Below are 21,422 nucleotides of genomic sequence, written 5' to 3' on the forward strand. Positions count from 1 at the left end.
CAAAGTCATTCAAAGGTTGTGGGTTTGAATCCCACCAGAGTCGAATTTTTTACTTTCTTATTCAAACAAGGAACATTATGCATGTGAGGAATGTTTATTTTTGGCCGATGCTTTAATCTTAGTATTTGACCCAAGTTGAACCTATGTATCTAATACAGCATGCAACTGAATCAAAAGCAGTCTGCCTTCCATTGCAACAGGAACATATTGCTCATAAGCAATACAACATCACTGCCAGAAACTTTGCACTTTCCTAATGTATCCTTCCTTCAGAAACATTGTCTTTATAATAGCTGTAAATGAGATAGACCAAAAACACGACACCCTACACTCAGACATTTGTTTCTAGCGACATATAAAGTAAAATCTTCTTTCAAAGCTATTTATGGTATATTCTCTTTGTGTTTTTGTATTGTTAACCAATTGTATGTCTGCACTTTTTATCCAGTTCTTTTTTATTAAGGTATGGAATTGTTGTCCAAACCTATTCACTTGGCAAGAAAATACTGTAATACCCTATTCTCTGAATTTCTCCCCAAGCGAACAAAGGTGCAGTTCAAGGTTTCACACAGAAGTGTGATTCTTGCTACAGAAATTTTATGTTTCAGAAAACAATCATTCTTTCATGTATCCCAGAAGGCTTGATAATGTGATGTGAAGTAAACACTGGATTGACAAAACTTCGATCATCCCTTACTGTACGCAAGTGGATTTGCATCTGGCTCTGTGGCGCAATGGATAGCGCGTTGCACTTCTAAGTGAATTGGCAAAGTCATTCAAAGGTTGTGGGTTCGAATCCCACCAGAGTCGCATTTTTTACTTTCTTATTCAAACAAGGAACATTATGCATGTGAGGAATGTTTATTTTTGGCCGATGCTTTAATCTTAGTATTTGACCCAAGTTGAACCTATGTATCTAATACAGCATGCAACTGAATCAAAAGCAGTCTGCCTTCCATTGCAACAGGAACATATTGCTCATAAGCAATACAACATCACTGCCAGAAACTTGGCACTTTTCTAATGTATCCTTCCTTCAGAAACATTGTCTTTATAATAGCTGTAAATGAGATAGACCAAAACACGACACCCTACGCTCAGACATTTGTTTCTAGCGACATATAAAGTAAAATCTTCTTTCAAAGCTATTTATGGTATATTCTCTTTGTGTTTTTGTATTGTTAACCAATTGTATGTCTGCACTTTTTATCCAGTTCTTTTTTATTAAGGTATGGAATTGTTGTCCAAACCAATTCACTTGGCAAGAAAATACTGTAATACCCTATTCTCCGAATTTATCCCTAAAGGAACAAAGGTGTAGTTCAAGGTTTCACCCAGAAGTGTGATTCTTCTACAGACATTTTATGTTTCAGAAAACAATTATTCTTTCTTGTATCCCAGAAGGCTTGATAATATGATGTGAAGTAAACACCGGATTGACAAAACTTCGATCATCCCTTAATGTACGCAAGTTGATTTTCATCTGGCTCTGTGGCGCAATGGATAGCGCGTTGGACTTCTAAGTGAATTGGCAAAGTCATTCAAAGGTTATGGGTTCGAATCCCACCAGAGTCGCTTTTTTTACTTTCTTATTCAAACAAGGAACATTATGCATGTGAGGAATGTTTATTTTTGGCCGATGCTTTAATCTTAGTATTTGACCCAAGTTGAACCTATGTATCTAATATAGCATGCAACTGAATCAAAAGCAGTCTGCCTTCCATTGCAACAGGAACATATTGCTCATAAGCAATACAACATCACTGCCAGAAACTTTGCACTTTTCTAATGTATCCTTCCTTCAGAAACATTGTCTTTATAATAGCTGTAAATGAGATAGACCAAAAACACGACACCCTACACTCAGACATTTGTTTCTAGCGACATATAAAGTAAAATCTTCTTTCAAAGCTATTTATGGTATATTCTCTTTGTGTTTTTGTATTGTTAACCAATTGTATGTCTGCACTTTTTATCCAGTTCTTTTTTATTAAGGTATGGAATTGTTGTCCAAACCAATTCACTTGGCAAGAAAATACTGTAATACCCTATTCTCTGAATTTCTCCCCAAGCGAACAAAGGTGCAGTTCAAGGTTTCACCCCGAACTGTGATTCTTGCTACAGACATTTTATGTTTCAGAAAACAATCATTCTTTCATGTATCCCAGAAGGCTTGATAATATGATGTGAAGTAAACACTGGATTGACAAAACTTCCATCATCCCTTACTGTACGCAAGTGGTTTTTTATCTGCCTCTGTGGCGCAATGGATAGCGCGTTGGACTTCTAAGTGAATTTGCAAAGTCATTCAAAGGTTGTGGGTTTGAATCCCACCAGAGTCGCATTTTTTACTTTCTTATTCAAACAAGGAACATTATGCATGTGAGGAATGTCTATTTTTGGCCGATGCTTTAATCTTAGTATTTGACCCAAGTTGAACCTATGTATCTAATACAGCATGCAACTGAATCAAAAGCAGTCTGCCTTCCATTGCAACAGGAACATATTGCTCATAAGCAATACAACATCACTGCCAGAAACTTTGCACTTTCCTAATGTATCCTTCCTTCAGAAACATTGTCTTTATAATAGCTGTAAATGAGATAGACCAAAAACACGACACCCTACACTCAGACATTTGTTTCTAGCGACATATAAAGTAAAATCTTCTTTCAAAGCTATTTATGGTATATTCTCTTTGTGTTTTTGTATTGTTAACCAATTGTATGTCTGCACTTTTTATCCAGTTCTTTTTTATTAAGGTATGGAATTGTTGTCCAAACCTATTCACTTGGCAAGAAAATACTGTAATACCCTATTCTCTGAATTTCTCCCCAAGCGAACAAAGGTGCAGTTCAAGGTTTTACACAGAAGTGTGATTCTTGCTAGAGACATTTTATGTTTCAGAAAACAATCATTCTTTCATGTATCCCAGAAGGCTTGATAATGTGATGTGAAGTAAACACTGGATTGACAAAACTTCGATCATCCCTTACTGTACGCAAGTGGGTTTGCATCTGGCTCTGTGGTGCAATGGATAGCGCATTGCACTTCTAAGTGAATTGGCAAAGTCATTCAAAGGTTGTCGGTTCGAATCCCACCAGAGTCGCATTTTTTACTTTCTTATTCAAACAAGGAACATTATGCATGTGAGGAATGTTTATTTTTGGCCGATGCTTTAATCTTAGTATTTGACCCAAGTTGAACCTATGTATCTAATATAGCATGCAACTGAATCAAAAGCAGTCTGCCTTCCATTGCAACAGGAACATATTGCTCATAAGCAATACAACATCACTGCCAGAAACTTTGCACTTTCCTAATGTATCCTTCCTTCAGAAACATTGTCTTTATAATAGCTGTAAATGAGATAGACCAAAACACGACACCCTACACTCAGACATTTGTTTCTAGCGACATATAAAGTAAAATCTTCTTTAAAAGCTATTTATGGTATATTCTCTTTGTGTTTTTGTATTGTTAACCAATTGTATGTCTGCACTTTTTATCCAGTTCTTTTTTATTAAGGTATGGAATTGTTGTCCAAACCAATTCACTTGGCAAGAAAATACTGTAATACCCTATTCTCTGAATTTCTCCCCAAGCGAACAAAGGTGCAGTTCAAGGTTTCACACAGAAGTGTGATTCTTGCTACAGACATTTTATGTTTCAGAAAACAATCATTCTTTGATGTATCCCAGAAGGCTTGATAATATGATGTGAAGTAAACACTGGATTGACAAAACTTCGATCATCCCTTAATGTACGCAAGTTAATTTTCATCTGGATCTGTGGCGGAATGGATAGCGCGTTGGACTTCTAAGTGAATTGGCAAAGTCATTCAAAGGTTGTGGGTTTGAATCCCACCAGAGTCGAATTTTTTACTTTCTTATTCAAACAAGGAACATTATGCATGTGAGGAATGTTTATTTTTGGCCGATGCTTTAATCTTAGTATTTGACCCAAGTTGAACCTATGTATCTAATACAGCATGCAACTGAATCAAAAGCAGTCTGCCTTCCATTGCAACAGGAACATATTGCTCATAAGCAATACAACATCACTGCCAGAAACTTTGCACTTTCCTAATGTATCCTTCCTTCAGAAACATTGTCTTTATAATAGCTGTAAATGAGATAGACCAAAAACACGACACCCTACACTCAGACATTTGTTTCTAGCGACATATAAAGTAAAATCTTCTTTCAAAGCTATTTATGGTATATTCTCTTTGTGTTTTTGTATTGTTAACCAATTGTATGTCTGCACTTTTTATCCAGTTCTTTTTTATTAAGGTATGGAATTGTTGTCCAAACCTATTCACTTGGCAAGAAAATACTGTAATACCCTATTCTCTGAATTTCTCCCCAAGCGAACAAAGGTGCAGTTCAAGGTTTCACACAGAAGTGTGATTCTTGCTACAGAAATTTTATGTTTCAGAAAACAATCATTCTTTCATGTATCCCAGAAGGCTTGATAATGTGATGTGAAGTAAACACTGGATTGACAAAACTTCGATCATCCCTTACTGTACGCAAGTGGATTTGCATCTGGCTCTGTGGCGCAATGGATAGCGCGTTGCACTTCTAAGTGAATTGGCAAAGTCATTCAAAGGTTGTGGGTTCAAATCCCACCAGAGTCGCATTTTTTACTTTCTTTTTCAAACAAGGAACATTATGCATGTGAGGAATGTTTATTTTTGGTCGATGCTTTAATCTTAGTATTTGACCCAAGTTGAACCTATGTATCTAATATAGCATGCAACAGAATCAAAAGCAGTCTGCCTTCCATTGCAACAGGAACATATTGCTCATAAGCAATACAACATCACTGCCAGAAACTTTGCACTTTTCTAATGTATCCTTCCTTCAGAAACATTGTCTTTATAATAGCTGTAAATGAGATAGACCAAAAACACGACACCCTACACTCAGACATTTGTTTCTAGCGACATATAAAGTAAAATCTTCTTTCAAAGCTATTTATGGTATATTCTCTTTGTGTTTTTGTATTGTTAACCAATTGTATGTCTGCACTTTTTATCCAGTTCTTTTTTATTAAGGTATGGAATTGTTGTCCAAACCAATTCACTTGGCAAGAAAATACTGTAATACCCTATTCTCTGAATTTCTCCCCAAGCGAACAAAGGTGCAGTTCAAGGTTTCACACAGAAGTGTGATTCTTGCTAGAGACATTTTATGTTTCAGAAAACAATCATTCTTTCATGTATCCCAGAAGGCTTGATAATGTAATGTGAAGTAAACACTGGATTGACAAAACTTCGATCATCCCTTACTGTACGCAAGTGGATTTGCATCTGGCTCTGTGGCGCAATGGATAGCGCGTTGCACTTCTAAGTGAATTGGCAAAGTCATTCAAAGGTTGTGGGTTCGAATCCCACCAGAGTCGCATTTTTTACTTTCTTATTCAAACAAGGAACATTATGCATGTGAGGAATGTCTATTTTTGGCCGATGCTTTAATCTTAGTATTTGACCCAAGTTGAACCTATGTATCTAATATAGCATGCAACTGAATCAAAAGCAGTCTGCCTTCCATTGCAACAGGAACATATTGCTCATAAGCAATACAACATCACTGCCAGAAACTTTGCACTTTCCTAATGTATCCTTCCTTCAGAAACATTGTCTTTATAATAGCTGTAAATGAGATAGACCAAAACACGACACCCTACACTCAGACATTTGTTTCTAGCGACATATAAAGTAAAATCTTCTTTCAAAGCTATTTATGGTATATTCTCTTTGTGTTTTTGTATTGTTAACCAATTGTATGTCTGCACTTTTTATCCAGTTCTTTTTTATTAAGGTATGGAATTGTTGTCCAAACCAATTCACTTGGCAAGAAAATACTGTAATACCCTATTCTCTGAATTTCTCCCCAAGCGAACAAAGGTGCAGTTCAAGGTTTCACACAGAAGTGTGATTCTTGCTACAGACATTTTATGTTTCAGAAAACAATCATTCTTTGATGTATCCCAGAAGGCTTGATAATATGATGTGAAGTAAACACTGGATTGACAAAACTTCGATCATCCCTTAATGTACGCAAGTTAATTTTCATTTGGATCTGTGGCGGAATGGAAAGCCGTTGGACTTCTAAGTGAATTGGCAAAGTCATTCAAAGGTTGTGGGTTCGAATCCCACCAGAGTCGCATTTTTTACTTTCTTATTCAAACAAGGAACATTATGCATGTGAGGAATGTTTATTTTTGGCCGATGCTTTAATCTTAGTATTTGACCCAAGTTGAACCTATGTATCTAATACAGCATGCAACTGAATCAAAAGCAGTCTGCCTTCCATTGCAACAGGAACATATTGCTCATAAGCAATACAACATCACTGCCAGAAACTTGGCACTTTTCTAATGTATCCTTCCTTCAGAAACATTGTCTTTATAATAGCTGTAAATGAGATAGACCAAAAACACGACACCCTACACTCAGACATTTGTTTCTAGCGACATATAAAGTAAAATCTTCTTTCAAAGCTATTTATGGTATATTCTCTTTGTGTTTTTGTATTGTTAACCAATTGTATGTCTGCACTTTTTATCCAGTTCTTTTTTATTAAGGTATGGAATTGTTGTCCAAACCAATTCACTTGGCAAGAAAATACTGTAATACCCTATTCTCTGAATTTCTCCCCAAGGGAACAAAGGTGCAGTTCAAGGTTTCACACAGAAGTGTGATTCTTGCTACAGACATTTTATGTTTCAGAAAACAATCATTCTTTGATGTATCCCAGAAGGCTTGATAATATGATGTGAAGTAAACACTGGATTGACAAAACTTCGATCATCCCTTACTGTACGCAAGTGGATTTTTATCTGCCTCTGTTGCGCAATGGATAGCATGTTGGACTTCTAAGTGAATTTGCAAAGTCATTCAAAGGGTGTGGGTTTGAATCCCACCAGAGTCGCATTTTTTACTTTCTTATTCAAACAAGGAACATTATGCATGTGAGGAATGTCTATTTTTGGCTGATGCTTTAATCTTAGTATTTGACCCAAGTTGAACCTATGTATCTAATACAGCATGCAACTGAATCAAAAGCAGTCTGCCTTCCATTGCAACAGGAACATATTGCTCATAAGCAATACAACATCACTGCCAGAAACTTGGCACTTTTCTAATGTATCCTTCCTTCAGAAACATTGTCTTTATAATAGCTGTAAATGAGATAGACCAAAACACGACACCCTACGCTCAGACATTTGTTTCTAGCGACATATAAAGTAAAATCTTCTTTCAAAGCTATTTATGGTATATTCTCTTTGTGTTTTTGTATTGTTAACCAATTGTATGTCTGCACTTTTTATCCAGTTCTTTTTTATTAAGGTATGGAATTGTTGTCCAAACCAATTCACTTGGCAAGAAAATACTGTAATACCCTATTCTCCGAATTTATCCCTAAAGGAACAAAGGTGTAGTTCAAGGTTTCACCCAGAAGTGTGATTCTTCTACAGACATTTTATGTTTCAGAAAACAATTATTCTTTCTTGTATCCCAGAAGGCTTGATAATATGATGTGAAGTAAACACCGGATTGACAAAACTTCGATCATCCCTTAATGTACGCAAGTTGATTTTCATCTGGCTCTGTGGCACAATGGATAGCGCGTTGGACTTCTAAGTGAATTGGCAAAGTCATTCAAAGGTTGTGGGTTCGAATCCCACCAGAGTCGCTTTTTTTACTTTCTTATTCAAACAAGGAACATTATGCATGTGAGGAATGTTTATTTTTGGCCGATGCTTTAATCTTAGTATTTGACCCAAGTTGAACCTATGTATCTAATATAGCATGCAACTGAATCAAAAGCAGTCTGCCTTCCATTGCAACAGGAACATATTGCTCATAAGCAATACAACATCACTGCCAGAAACTTTGCACTTTCCTAATGTATCCTTCCTTCAGAAACATTGTCTTTATAATAGCTGTAAATGAGATAGACCAAAACACGACACCCTACACTCAGACATTTGTTTCTAGCGACATATAAAGTAAAATTTTCTTTAAAAGCTATTTATGGTATATTCTCTTTGTGTTTTTGTATTGTTAACCAATTGTATGTCTGCACTTTTTATCCAGTTCTTTTTTATTAAGGTATGGAATTGTTGTCCAAACCAATTCACTTGGCAAGAAAATACTGTAATACCCTATTCTCTGAATTTCTCCCCAAGCGAACAAAGGTGCAGTTCAAGGTTTCACACAGAAGTGTGATTTTTGCTACAGACATTTTATGTTTCAGAAAACAATCATTCTTTGATGTATCCCAGAAGGCTTGATAATATGATGTGAAGTAAACACTGGATTGACAAAACTTCGATCATCCCTTAATGTACGCAAGTTAATTTTCATCTGGATCTGTGGCGGAATGGATAGCGCGTTGGACTTCTAAGTGAATTGGCAAAGTCATGCAAAGGTTGTGGGTTTGAATCCCACCAGAGTCGAATTTTTTACTTTCTTATTCAAACAAGGAACATTATGCATGTGAGGAATGTTTATTTTTGGCCGATGCTTTAATCTTAGTATTTGACCCAAGTTGAACCTATGTATCTAATACAGCATGCAACTGAATCAAAAGCAGTCTGCCTTCCATTGCAACAGGAACATATTGCTCATAAGCAATACAACATCACTGCCAGAAACGTTGCACTTTCCTAATGTATCCTTCCTTCAGAAACATTTTCTTTATAATAGCTGTAAATGAGATAGACCAAAAACACGACACCCTACACTCAGACATTTGTTTCTAGCGACATATAAAGTAAAATCTTCTTTCAAAGCTATTTATGGTATATTCTCTTTGTGTTTTTGTATTGTTAACCAATTGTATGTCTGCACTTTTTATCCAGTTCTTTTTTATTAAGGTATGGAATTGTTGTCCAAACCAATTCACTTGGCAAGAAAATACTGTAATACCCTATTCTCTGAATTTCTCCCCAAGGGAACAAAGGTGCAGTTCAAGGTTTCACACAGAAGTGTGATTCTTGCTACAGACATTTTATGTTTCAGAAAACAATCATTCTTTGATGTATCCCAGAAGGCTTGATAATATGATGTGAAGTAAACACTGGATTGACAAAACTTCGATCATCCCTTACTGTACGCAAGTGGATTTTTATCTGCCTCTGTGGCGCAATGGATAGCGCGTTGCACTTCTAAGTGAATTGGCAAAGTCATTCAAAGGTTGTGGGTTCGAATCCCACCAGAGTCGCATTTTTTACTTTCTTATTCAAACAAGGAACATTATGCATGTGAGGAATGTTTATTTTTGGCCGATGCTTTAATCTTAGTATTTGACCCAAGTTGAACCTATGTATCTAATATAGCATGCAACTGAATCAAAAGCAGTCTGCCTTCCATTGCAACAGGAACATATTGCTCATAAGCAATACAACATCACTGCCAGAAACTTTGCACTTTCCTAATGTATCCTTCCTTCAGAAACATTGTCTTTATAATAGCTGTAAATGAGATAGACCAAAACACGACACCCTACACTCAGACATTTGTTTCTAGCGACATATAAAGTAAAATCTTCTTTCAAAGCTATCTATGGTATATTCTCTTTGTGTTTTTGTATTGTTAACCAATTGTATGTCTGCACTTTTTATCCAGTTCTTTTTTATTAAGGTATGGAATTGTTGTCCAAACCAATTCACTTGGCAAGAAAATACTGTAATACCCTATTCTCTGAATTTCTCCCCAAGCGAACAAAGGTGCAGTTCAAGGTTTCACACAGAAGTGTGATTCTTGCTACAGACATTTTATGTTTCAGAAAACAATCATTCTTTGATGTATCCCAGAAGGCTTGATAATATGATGTGAAGTAAACACTGGATTGACAAAACTTCGATCATCCCTTAATGTACGCAAGTTAATTTTCATTTGGATCTGTGGCGGAATGGAAAGCCGTTGGACTTCTAAGTGAATTGGCAAAGTCATTCAAAGGTTGTGGGTTCGAATCCCACCAGAGTCGCATTTTTTACTTTCTTATTCAAACAAGGAACATTATGCATGTGAGGAATGTTTATTTTTGGCCGATGCTTTAATCTTAGTATTTGACCCAAGTTGAACCTATGTATCTAATACAGCATGCAACTGAATCAAAAGCAGTCTGCCTTCCATTGCAACAGGAACATATTGCTCATAAGCAATACAACATCACTGCCAGAAACTTGGCACTTTTCTAATGTATCCTTCCTTCAGAAACATTGTCTTTATAATAGCTGTAAATGAGATAGACCAAAAACACGACACCCTACACTCAGACATTTGTTTCTAGCGACATATAAAGTAAAATCTTCTTTCAAAGCTATTTATGGTATATTCTCTTTGTGTTTTTGTATTGTTAACCAATTGTATGTCTGCACTTTTTATCCAGTTCTTTTTTATTAAGGTATGGAATTGTTGTCCAAACCAATTCACTTGGCAAGAAAATACTGTAATACCCTATTCTCTGAATTTCTCCCCAAGGGAACAAAGGTGCAGTTCAAGGTTTCACACAGAAGTGTGATTCTTGCTACAGACATTTTATGTTTCAGAAAACAATCATTCTTTGATGTATCCCAGAAGGCTTGATAATATGATGTGAAGTAAACACTGGATTGACAAAACTTCGATCATCCCTTACTGTACGCAAGTGGATTTTTATCTGCCTCTGTTGCGCAATGGATAGCATGTTGGACTTCTAAGTGAATTTGCAAAGTCATTCAAAGGGTGTGGGTTTGAATCCCACCAGAGTCGCATTTTTTACTTTCTTATTCAAACAAGGAACATTATGCATGTGAGGAATGTCTATTTTTGGCTGATGCTTTAATCTTAGTATTTGACCCAAGTTGAACCTATGTATCTAATACAGCATGCAACTGAATCAAAAGCAGTCTGCCTTCCATTGCAACAGGAACATATTGCTCATAAGCAATACAACATCACTGCCAGAAACTTGGCACTTTTCTAATGTATCCTTCCTTCAGAAACATTGTCTTTATAATAGCTGTAAATGAGATAGACCAAAAACACGACACCCTACACTCAGACATTTGTTTCTAGCGACATATAAAGTAAAATCTTCTTTAAAAGCTATTTATGGTATATTCTCTTTGTGTTTTTGTATTGTTAACCAATTGTATGTCTGCACTTTTTATCCAGTTCTTTTTTATTAAGGTATGGAATTGTTGTCCAAACCAATTCACTTGGCAAGAAAATACTGTAATACCCTATTCTCTGAATTTCTCCCCAAGCGAACAAAGGTGCAGTTCAAGGTTTCACACAGAAGTGTGATTCTTGCTACAGACATTTTATGTTTCAGAAAACAATCATTCTTTGATGTATCCCAGAAGGCTTGATAATATGATGTGAAGTAAACACTGGATTGACAAAACTTCGATCATCCCTTAATGTACGCAAGTTAATTTTCATCTGGATCTGTGGCGGAATGGATAGCGCGTTGGACTTCTAAGTGAATTGGCAAAGTCATTCAAAGGTTGTGGGTTTGAATCCCACCAGAGTCGAATTTTTTACTTTCTTATTCAAACAAGGAACATTATGCATGTGAGGAATGTTTATTTTTGGCCGATGCTTTAATCTTAGTATTTGACCCAAGTTGAACCTATGTATCTAATACAGCATGCAACTGAATCAAAAGCAGTCTGCCTTCCATTGCAACAGGAACATATTGCTCATAAGCAATACAACATCACTGCCAGAAACTTTGCACTTTCCTAATGTATCCTTCCTTCAGAAACATTGTCTTTATAATAGCTGTAAATGAGATAGACCAAAAACACGACACCCTACACTCAGACATTTGTTTCTAGCGACATATAAAGTAAAATCTTCTTTCAAAGCTATTTATGGTATATTCTCTTTGTGTTTTTGTATTGTTAACCAATTGTATGTCTGCACTTTTTATCTAGTTCTTTTTTATTAAGGTATGGAATTGTTGTCCAAACCTATTCACTTGGCAAGAAAATACTGTAATACCCTATTCTCTGAATTTCTCCCCAAGCGAACAAAGGTGCAGTTCAAGGTTTCACACAGAAGTGTGATTCTTGCTACAGAAATTTTATGTTTCAGAAAACAATCATTCTTTCATGTATCCCAGAAGGCTTGATAATGTGATGTGAAGTAAACACTGGATTGACAAAACTTCGATCATCCCTTACTGTACGCAAGTGGATTTGCATCTGGCTCTGTGGCGCAATGGATAGCGCGTTGCACTTCTAAGTGAATTGGCAAAGTCATTCAAAGGTTGTGGGTTCAAATCCCACCAGAGTCGCATTTTTTACTTTCTTTTTCAAACAAGGAACATTATGCATGTGAGGAATGTTTATTTTTGGTCGATGCTTTAATCTTAGTATTTGACCCAAGTTGAACCTATGTATCTAATATAGCATGCAACTGAATCAAAAGCAGTCTGCCTTCCATTGCAACAGGAACATATTGCTCATAAGCAATACAACATCACTGCCAGAAACTTTGCACTTTTCTAATGTATCCTTCCTTCAGAAACATTGTCTTTATAATAGCTGTAAATGAGATAGACCAAAAACACGACACCCTACACTCAGACATTTGTTTCTAGCGACATATAAAGTAAAATCTTCTTTCAAAGCTATTTATGGTATATTCTCTTTGTGTTTTTGTATTGTTAACCAATTGTATGTCTGCACTTTTTATCCAGTTCTTTTTTATTAAGGTATGGAATTGTTGTCCAAACCAATTCACTTGGCAAGAAAATACTGTAATACCCTATTCTCTGAATTTCTCCCCAAGCGAACAAAGGTGCAGTTCAAGGTTTCACCCCGAACTGTGATTCTTGCTACAGACATTTTATGTTTCAGAAAACAATCATTCTTTCATGTATCCCAGAAGGCTTGATAATGTGATGTGAAGTAAACACTGGTTTGACAAAACTTCCATCATCCCTTACTGTACGCAAGTGGATTTTTATCTGCCTCTGTGGCGCAATGGATAGTGCGTTGGACTTCTAAGTGAATTTGCAAAGTCATTCAAAGGTTGTGGGTTTGAATCCCACCAGAGTCGCATTTTTTACTTTCTTATTCAAACAAGGAACATTATGCATGTGAGGAATGTCTATTTTTGGCCGATGCTTTAATCTTAGTATTTGACCCAAGTTGAACCTATGTATCTAATACAGCATGCAACTGAATCAAAAGCAGTCTGCCTTCCATTGCAACAGGAACATATTGCTCATAAGCAATACAACATCACTGCCAGAAACTTTGCACTTTCCTAATGTATCCTTCCTTCAGAAACATTGTCTTTATAATAGCTGTAAATGAGATAGACCAAAAACACGACACCCTACACTCAGACATTTGTTTCTAGCGACATATAAAGTAAAATCTTCTTTCAAAGCTATTTATGGTATATTCTCTTTGTGTTTTTGTATTGTTAACCAATTGTATGTCTGCACTTTTTATCCAGTTCCTTTTTATTAAGGTATGGAATTGTTGTCCAAACCTATTCACTTGGCAAGAAAATACTGTAATACCCTATTCTCTGAATTTCTCCCCAAGCGAACAAAGGTGCAGTTCAAGGTTTCACACAGAAGTGTGATTCTTGCTAGAGACATTTTATGTTTCAGAAAACAATCATTCTTTCATGTATCCCAGAAGGCTTGATAATGTAATGTGAAGTAAACACTGGATTGACAAAACTTCGATCATCCCTTACTGTACGCAAGTGGATTTGCATCTGGCTCTGTGGCGCAATGGATAGCGCGTTGCACTTCTAAGTGAATTGGCAAAGTCATTCAAAGGTTGTGGGTTCGAATCCCACCAGAGTCGCATTTTTTACTTTCTTATTCAAACAAGGAACATTATGCATGTGAGGAATGTCTATTTTTGGCCGATGCTTTAATCTTAGTATTTGACCCAAGTTGAACCTATGTATCTAATATAGCATGCAACTGAATCAAAAGCAGTCTGCCTTCCATTGCAACAGGAACATATTGCTCATAAGCAATACAACATCACTGCCAGAAACTTTGCACTTTCCTAATGTATCCTTCCTTCAGAAACATTGTCTTTATAATAGCTGTAAATGAGATAGACCAAAACACGACACCCTACACTCAGACATTTGTTTCTAGCGACATATAAAGTAAAATCTTCTTTCAAAGCTATTTATGGTATATTCTCTTTGTGTTTTTGTATTGTTAACCAATTGTATGTCTGCACTTTTTATCCAGTTCTTTTTTATTAAGGTATGGAATTGTTGTCCAAACCAATTCACTTGGCAAGAAAATACTGTAATACCCTATTCTCTGAATTTCTCCCCAAGCGAACAAAGGTGCAGTTCAAGGTTTCACACAGAAGTGTGATTCTTGCTACAGACATTTTATGTTTCAGAAAACAATCATTCTTTGATGTATCCCAGAAGGCTTGATAATATGATGTGAAGTAAACACTGGATTGACAAAACTTCGATCATCCCTTAATGTACGCAAGTTAATTTTCATTTGGATCTGTGGCGGAATGGAAAGCCGTTGGACTTCTAAGTGAATTGGCAAAGTCATTCAAAGGTTGTGGGTTCGAATCCCACCAGAGTCGCATTTTTTACTTTCTTATTCAAACAAGGAACATTATGCATGTGAGGAATGTTTATTTTTGGCCGATGCTTTAATCTTAGTATTTGACCCAAGTTGAACCTATGTATCTAATACAGCATGCAACTGAATCAAAAGCAGTCTGCCTTCCATTGCAACAGGAACATATTGCTCATAAGCAATACAACATCACTGCCAGAAACTTGGCACTTTTCTAATGTATCCTTCCTTCAGAAACATTGTCTTTATAATAGCTGTAAATGAGATAGACCAAAAACACGACACCCTACACTCAGACATTTGTTTCTAGCGACATATAAAGTAAAATCTTCTTTCAAAGCTATTTATGGTATATTCTCTTTGTGTTTTTGTATTGTTAACCAATTGTATGTCTGCACTTTTTATCCAGTTCTTTTTTATTAAGGTATGGAATTGTTGTCCAAACCAATTCACTTGGCAAGAAAATACTGTAATACCCTATTCTCTGAATTTCTCCCCAAGGGAACAAAGGTGCAGTTCAAGGTTTCACACAGAAGTGTGATTCTTGCTACAGACATTTTATGTTTCAGAAAACAATCATTCTTTGATGTATCCCAGAAGGCTTGATAATATGATGTGAAGTAAACACTGGATTGACAAAACTTCGATCATCCCTTACTGTACGCAAGTGGATTTTTATCTGCCTCTGTTGCGCAATGGATAGCATGTTGGACTTCTAAGTGAATTTGCAAAGTCATTCAAAGGGTGTGGGTTTGAATCCCACCAGAGTCGCATTTTTTACTTTCTTATTCAAACAAGGAACATTATGCATGTGAGGAATGTCTATTTTTGGCTGATGCTTTAATCTTAGTATTTGACCCAAGTTGAACCTATGTATCTAATACAGCATGCAACTGAATCAAAAGCAGTCTGCCTTCCATTGCAACAGGAACATATTGCTCATAAGCAATACAACATCACTGCCAGAAACTTGGCACTTTTCTAATGTATCCTTCCTTCAGAAACATTGTCTTTATAATAGCTGTAAATGAGATAGACCAAAACACGACACCCTACGCTCAGACATTTGTTTCTAGCGACATATAAAGTAAAATCTTCTTTCAAAGCTATTTATGGTATATTCTCTTTGTGTTTTTGTATTGTTAACCAATTGTATGTCTGCACTTTTTATCCAGTTCTTTTTTATTAAGGTATGGAATTGTTGTCCAAACCAATTCACTTGGCAAGAAAATACTGTAATACCCTATTCTCCGAATTTATCCCTAAAGGAACAAAGGTGTAGTTCAAGGTTTCACCCAGAAGTGTGATTCTTCTACAGACATTTTATGTTTCAGAAAACAATTATTCTTTCTTGTATCCCAGAAGGCTTGATAATATGATGTGAAGTAAACACCGGATTGACAAAACTTCGATCATCCCTTAATGTACGCAAGTTGATTTTCATCTGGCTCTGTGGCACAATGGATAGCGCGTTGGACTTCTAAGTGAATTGGCAAAGTCATTCAAAGGTTGTGGGTTCGAATCCCACCAGAGTCGCTTTTTTTACTTTCTTATTCAAACAAGGAACATTATGCATGTGAGGAATGTTTATTTTTGGCCGATGCTTTAATCTTAGTATTTGACCCAAGTTGAACCTATGTATCTAATATAGCATGCAACTGAATCAAAAGCAGTCTGCCTTCCATTGCAACAGGAACATATTGCTCATAAGCAATACAACATCACTGCCAGAAACTTTGCACTTTCCTAATGTATCCTTCCTTCAGAAACATTGTCTTTATAATAGCTGTAAATGAGATAGACCAAAACACGACACCCTACACTCAGACATTTGTTTCTAGCGACATATAAAGTAAAATTTTCTTTAAAAGCTATTTATGGTATATTCTCTTTGTGTTTTTGTATTGTTAACCAATTGTATGTCTGCACTTTTTATCCAGTTCTTTTTTATTAAGGTATGGAATTGTTGTCCAAACCAATTCACTTGGCAAGAAAATACTGTAATACCCTATTCTCTGAATTTCTCCCCAAGCGAACAAAGGTGCAGTTCAAGGTTTCACACAGAAGTGTGATTCTTGCTACAGACATTTTATGTTTCAGAAAACAATCATTCTTTGATGTATCCCAGAAGGCTTGATAATATGATGTGAAGTAAACACTGGATTGACAAAACTTCGATCATCCCTTAATGTACACAAGTTAATTTTCATCTGGATCTGTGGCGGAATGGATAGCGCGTTGGACTTCTAAGTGAATTGGCAAAGTCATTCAAAGGTTGTGGGTTTGAATCCCACCAGAGTCGAATTTTTTACTTTCTTATTCAAACAAGGAACATTATGCATGTGAGGAATGTTTATTTTTGGCCGATGCTTTAATCTTAGTATTTGACCCAAGTTGAACCTATGTATCTAATACAGCATGCAACTGAATCAAAAGCAGTCTGCCTTCCATTGCAACAGGAACATATTGCTCATAAGCAATACAACATCACTGCCAGAAACGTTGCACTTTCCTAATGTATCCTTCCTTCAGAAACATTGTCTTTATAATAGCTGTAAATGAGATAGACCAAAAACACGACACCCTACACTCAGACATTTGTTTCTAGCGACATATAAAGTAAAATCTTCTTTCAAAGCTATTTATGGTATATTCTCTTTGTGTTTTTGTATTGTTAACCAATTGTATGTCTGCACTTTTTATCCAGTTCTTTTTTATTAAGGTATGGAATTGTTGTCCAAACCAATTCACTTGGCAAGAAAATACTGTAATACCCTATTCTCTGAATTTCTCCCCAAGGGAACAAAGGTGCAGTTCAAGGTTTCACACAGAAGTGTGATTCTTGCTACAGACATTTTATGTTTCAGAAAACAATCATTCTTTGATGTATCCCAGAAGGCTTGATAATATGATGTGAAGTAAACACTGGATTGACAAAACTTCGATCATCCCTTACTGTACGCAAGTGGATTTTTATCTGCCTCTGTGGCGCAATGGATAGCGCGTTGCACTTCTAAGTGAATTGGCAAAGTCATTCAAAGGTTGTGGGTTCGAATCCCACCAGAGTCGCATTTTTTACTTTCTTATTCAAACAAGGAACATTATGCATGTGAGGAATGTTTATTTTTGGCCGATGCTTTAATCTTAGTATTTGACCCAAGTTGAACCTATGTATCTAATATAGCATGCAACTGAATCAAAAGCAGTCTGCCTTCCATTGCAACAGGAACATATTGCTCATAAGCAATACAACATCACTGCCAGAAACTTTGCACTTTCCTAATGTATCCTTCCTTCAGAAACATTGTCTTTATAATAGCTGTAAATGAGATAGACCAAAACACGACACCCTACACTCAGACATTTGTTTCTAGCGACATATAAAGTAAAATCTTCTTTCAAAGCTATCTATGGTATATTCTCTTTGTGTTTTTGTATTGTTAACCAATTGTATGTCTGCACTTTTTATCCAGTTCTTTTTTATTAAGGTATGGAATTGTTGTCCAAACCAATTCACTTGGCAAGAAAATACTGTAATACCCTATTCTCTGAATTTCTCCCCAAGCGAACAAAGGTGCAGTTCAAGGTTTCACACAGAAGTGTGATTCTTGCTACAGACATTTTATGTTTCAGAAAACAATCATTCTTTGATGTATCCCAGAAGGCTTGATAATATGATGTGAAGTAAACACTGGATTGACAAAACTTCGATCATCCCTTAATGTACGCAAGTTAATTTTCATTTGGATCTGTGGCGGAATGGAAAGCCGTTGGACTTCTAAGTGAATTGGCAAAGTCATTCAAAGGTTGTGGGTTCGAATCCCACCAGAGTCGCATTTTTTACTTTCTTATTCAAACAAGGAACATTATGCATGTGAGGAATGTTTATTTTTGGCCGATGCTTTAATCTTAGTATTTGACCCAAGTTGAACCTATGTATCTAATACAGCATGCAACTGAATCAAAAGCAGTCTGCCTTCCATTGCAACAGGAACATATTGCTCATAAGCAATACAACATCACTGCCAGAAACTTGGCACTTTTCTAATGTATCCTTCCTTCAGAAACATTGTCTTTATAATAGCTGTAAATGAGATAGACCAAAAACACGACACCCTACACTCAGACATTTGTTTCTAGCGACATATAAAGTAAAATCTTCTTTCAAAGCTATTTATGGTATATTCTCTTTGTGTTTTTGTATTGTTAACCAATTGTATGTCTGCACTTTTTATCCAGTTCTTTTTTATTAAGGTACGGAATTGTTGTCCAAACCAATTCACTTGGCAAGAAAATACTGTAATACCCTATTCTCTGAATTTCTCCCCAAGGGAACAAAGGTGCAGTTCAAGGTTTCACACAGAAGTGTGATTCTTGCTACAGACATTTTATGTTTCAGAAAACAATCATTCTTTGATGTATCCCAGAAGGCTTGATAATATGATGTGAAGTAAACACTGGATTGACAAAACTTCGATCATCCCTTACTGTACGCAAGTGGATTTTTATCTGCCTCTGTTGCGCAATGGATAGCATGTTGGACTTCTAAGTGAATTTGCAAAGTCATTCAAAGGGTGTGGGTTTGAATCCCACCAGAGTCGCATTTTTTACTTTCTTATTCAAACAAGGAACATTATGCATGTGAGGAATGTCTATTTTTGGCTGATGCTTTAATCTTAGTATTTGACCCAAGTTGAACCTATGTATCTAATACAGCATGCAACTGAATCAAAAGCAGTCTGCCTTCCATTGCAACAGGAACATATTGCTCATAAGCAATACAACATCACTGCCAGAAACTTGGCACTTTTCTAATGTATCCTTCCTTCAGAAACATTGTCTTTATAATAGCTGTAAATGAGATAGACCAAAAACACGACACCCTACACTCAGACATTTGTTTCTAGCGACATATAAAGTAAAATCTTCTTTCAAAGCTATTTATGGTATATTCTCTTTGTGTTTTTGTATTGTTAACCAATTGTATGTCTGCACTTTTTATCCAGTTCTTTTTTATTAAGGTACGGAATTGTTGTCCAAACCAATTCACTTGGCAAGAAAATACTGTAATACCCTATTCTCTGAATTTCTCCCCAAGGGAACAAAGGTGCAGTTCAAGGTTTCACACAGAAGTGTGATTCTTGCTACAGACATTTTATGTTTCAGAAAACAATCATTCTTTGATGTATCCCAGAAGGCTTGATAATATGATGTGAAGTAAACACTGGATTGACAAAACTTCGATCATCCCTTACTGTACGCAAGTGGATTTTTATCTGCCTCTGTTGCGCAATGGATAGCATGTTGGACTTCTAAGTGAATTTGCAAAGTCATTCAAAGGGTGTGGGTTTGAATCCCACCAGAGTCGCATTTTTTACTTTCTTATTCAAACAAGGAACATTATGCATGTGAGGAATGTCTATTTTTGGCTGATGCTTTAATCTTAGTATTTGACCCAAGTTGAACCTATGTATCTAATACAGCATGCAACTGAATCAAAAGCAGTCTGCCTTCCATTGCAACAGGAACATATTGCTCATAAGCAATACAACATCACTGCCAGAAACTTGGCACTTTTCTAATGTATCCTTCCTTCAGAAACATTGTCTTTATAATAGCTGTAAATGAGATAGACCAAAACACGACACCCTACGCTCAGACATTTGTTTCTAGCGACATATAAAGTAAAATCTTCTTTCAAAGCTATTTATGGTATATTCTCTTTGTGTTTTTGTATTGTTAACCAATTGTATGTCTGCACTTTTTATCCAGTTCTTTTTTATTAAGGTATGGAATTGTTGTCCAAACCAATTCACTTGGCAAGAAAATACTGTAATACCCTATTCTCCGAATTTATCCCTAAAGGAACAAAGGTGTAGTTCAAGGTTTCACCCAGAAGTGTGATTCTTCTACAGACATTTTATGTTTCAGAAAACAATTATTCTTTCTTGTATCCCAGAAGGCTTGATAATATGATGTGAAGTAAACACCGGATTGACAAAACTTCGATCATCCCTTAATGTACGCAAGTTGATTTTCATCTGGCTCTGTGGCACAATGGATAGCGCGTTGGACTTCTAAGTGAATTGGCAAAGTCATTCAAAGGTTGTGGGTTCGAATCCCACCAGAGTCGCTTTTTTTACTTTCTTATTCAAACAAGGAACATTATGCATGTGAGGAATGTTTATTTTTGGCCGATGCTTTAATCTTAGTATTTGACCCAAGTTGAACCTATGTATCTAATATAGCATGCAACTGAATCAAAAGCAGTCTGCCTTCCATTGCAACAGGAACATATTGCTCATAAGCAATACAACATCACTGCCAGAAACTTTGCACTTTCCTAATGTATCCTTCCTTCAGAAACATTGTCTTTATAATAGCTGTAAATGAGATAGACCAAAACACGACACCCTACACTCAGACATTTGTTTCTAGCGACATATAAAGTAAAATTTTCTTTAAAAGCTATTTATGGTATATTCTCTTTGTGTTTTTGTATTGTTAACCAATTGTATGTCTGCACTTTTTATCCAGTTCTTTTTTATTAAGGTATGGAATTGTTGTCCAAACCAATTCACTTGGCAAGAAAATACTGTAATACCCTATTCTCTGAATTTCTCCCCAAGCGAACAAAGGTGCAGTTCAAGGTTTCACACAGAAGTGTGATTCTTGCTACAGACATTTTATGTTTCAGAAAACAATCATTCTTTGATGTATCCCAGAAGGCTTGATAATATGATGTGAAGTAAACACTGGATTGACAAAACTTCGATCATCCCTTAATGTACGCAAGTTAATTTTCATCTGGATCTGTGGCGG

At 36.1% G+C, this 21,422-nt stretch overlaps 4 non-coding genes across 4 annotated transcripts; all 4 read left to right on the forward strand.

The window, feature by feature from the left end:
* Positions 1–1,485: 1,485 nt before the first annotated feature.
* On the forward strand, positions 1,486–1,575 carry TRNAR-UCU (transfer RNA arginine (anticodon UCU)). Its single transcript is given in 2 exon segments — positions 1,486–1,522; positions 1,540–1,575. It is a non-coding gene; the product is annotated as a tRNA-Arg (tRNA).
* Positions 1,576–7,616: 6,041 nt separating this feature from the next.
* Positions 7,617–7,706, forward strand: TRNAR-UCU (transfer RNA arginine (anticodon UCU)). Its single transcript is given in 2 exon segments — positions 7,617–7,653; positions 7,671–7,706. It is a non-coding gene; the product is annotated as a tRNA-Arg (tRNA).
* Positions 7,707–16,046: 8,340 nt separating this feature from the next.
* On the forward strand, positions 16,047–16,136 carry TRNAR-UCU (transfer RNA arginine (anticodon UCU)). The gene is given in 2 exon segments: positions 16,047–16,083; positions 16,101–16,136. It is a non-coding gene; the product is annotated as a tRNA-Arg (tRNA).
* Positions 16,137–20,643: 4,507 nt separating this feature from the next.
* Positions 20,644–20,733, forward strand: TRNAR-UCU (transfer RNA arginine (anticodon UCU)). Its single transcript is given in 2 exon segments — positions 20,644–20,680; positions 20,698–20,733. It is a non-coding gene; the product is annotated as a tRNA-Arg (tRNA).
* Positions 20,734–21,422: the final 689 nt, after the last annotated feature.

The sequence above is a fragment of the Ambystoma mexicanum genome, assembly GCF_040938575.1.
Source record: "Ambystoma mexicanum isolate Mex_15411 chromosome 12 unlocalized genomic scaffold, UKY_AmexF1_1 Mex_chr12_unloc.1, whole genome shotgun sequence".
Classification (NCBI taxonomy): Eukaryota; Metazoa; Chordata; class Amphibia; order Caudata; family Ambystomatidae; genus Ambystoma; species Ambystoma mexicanum.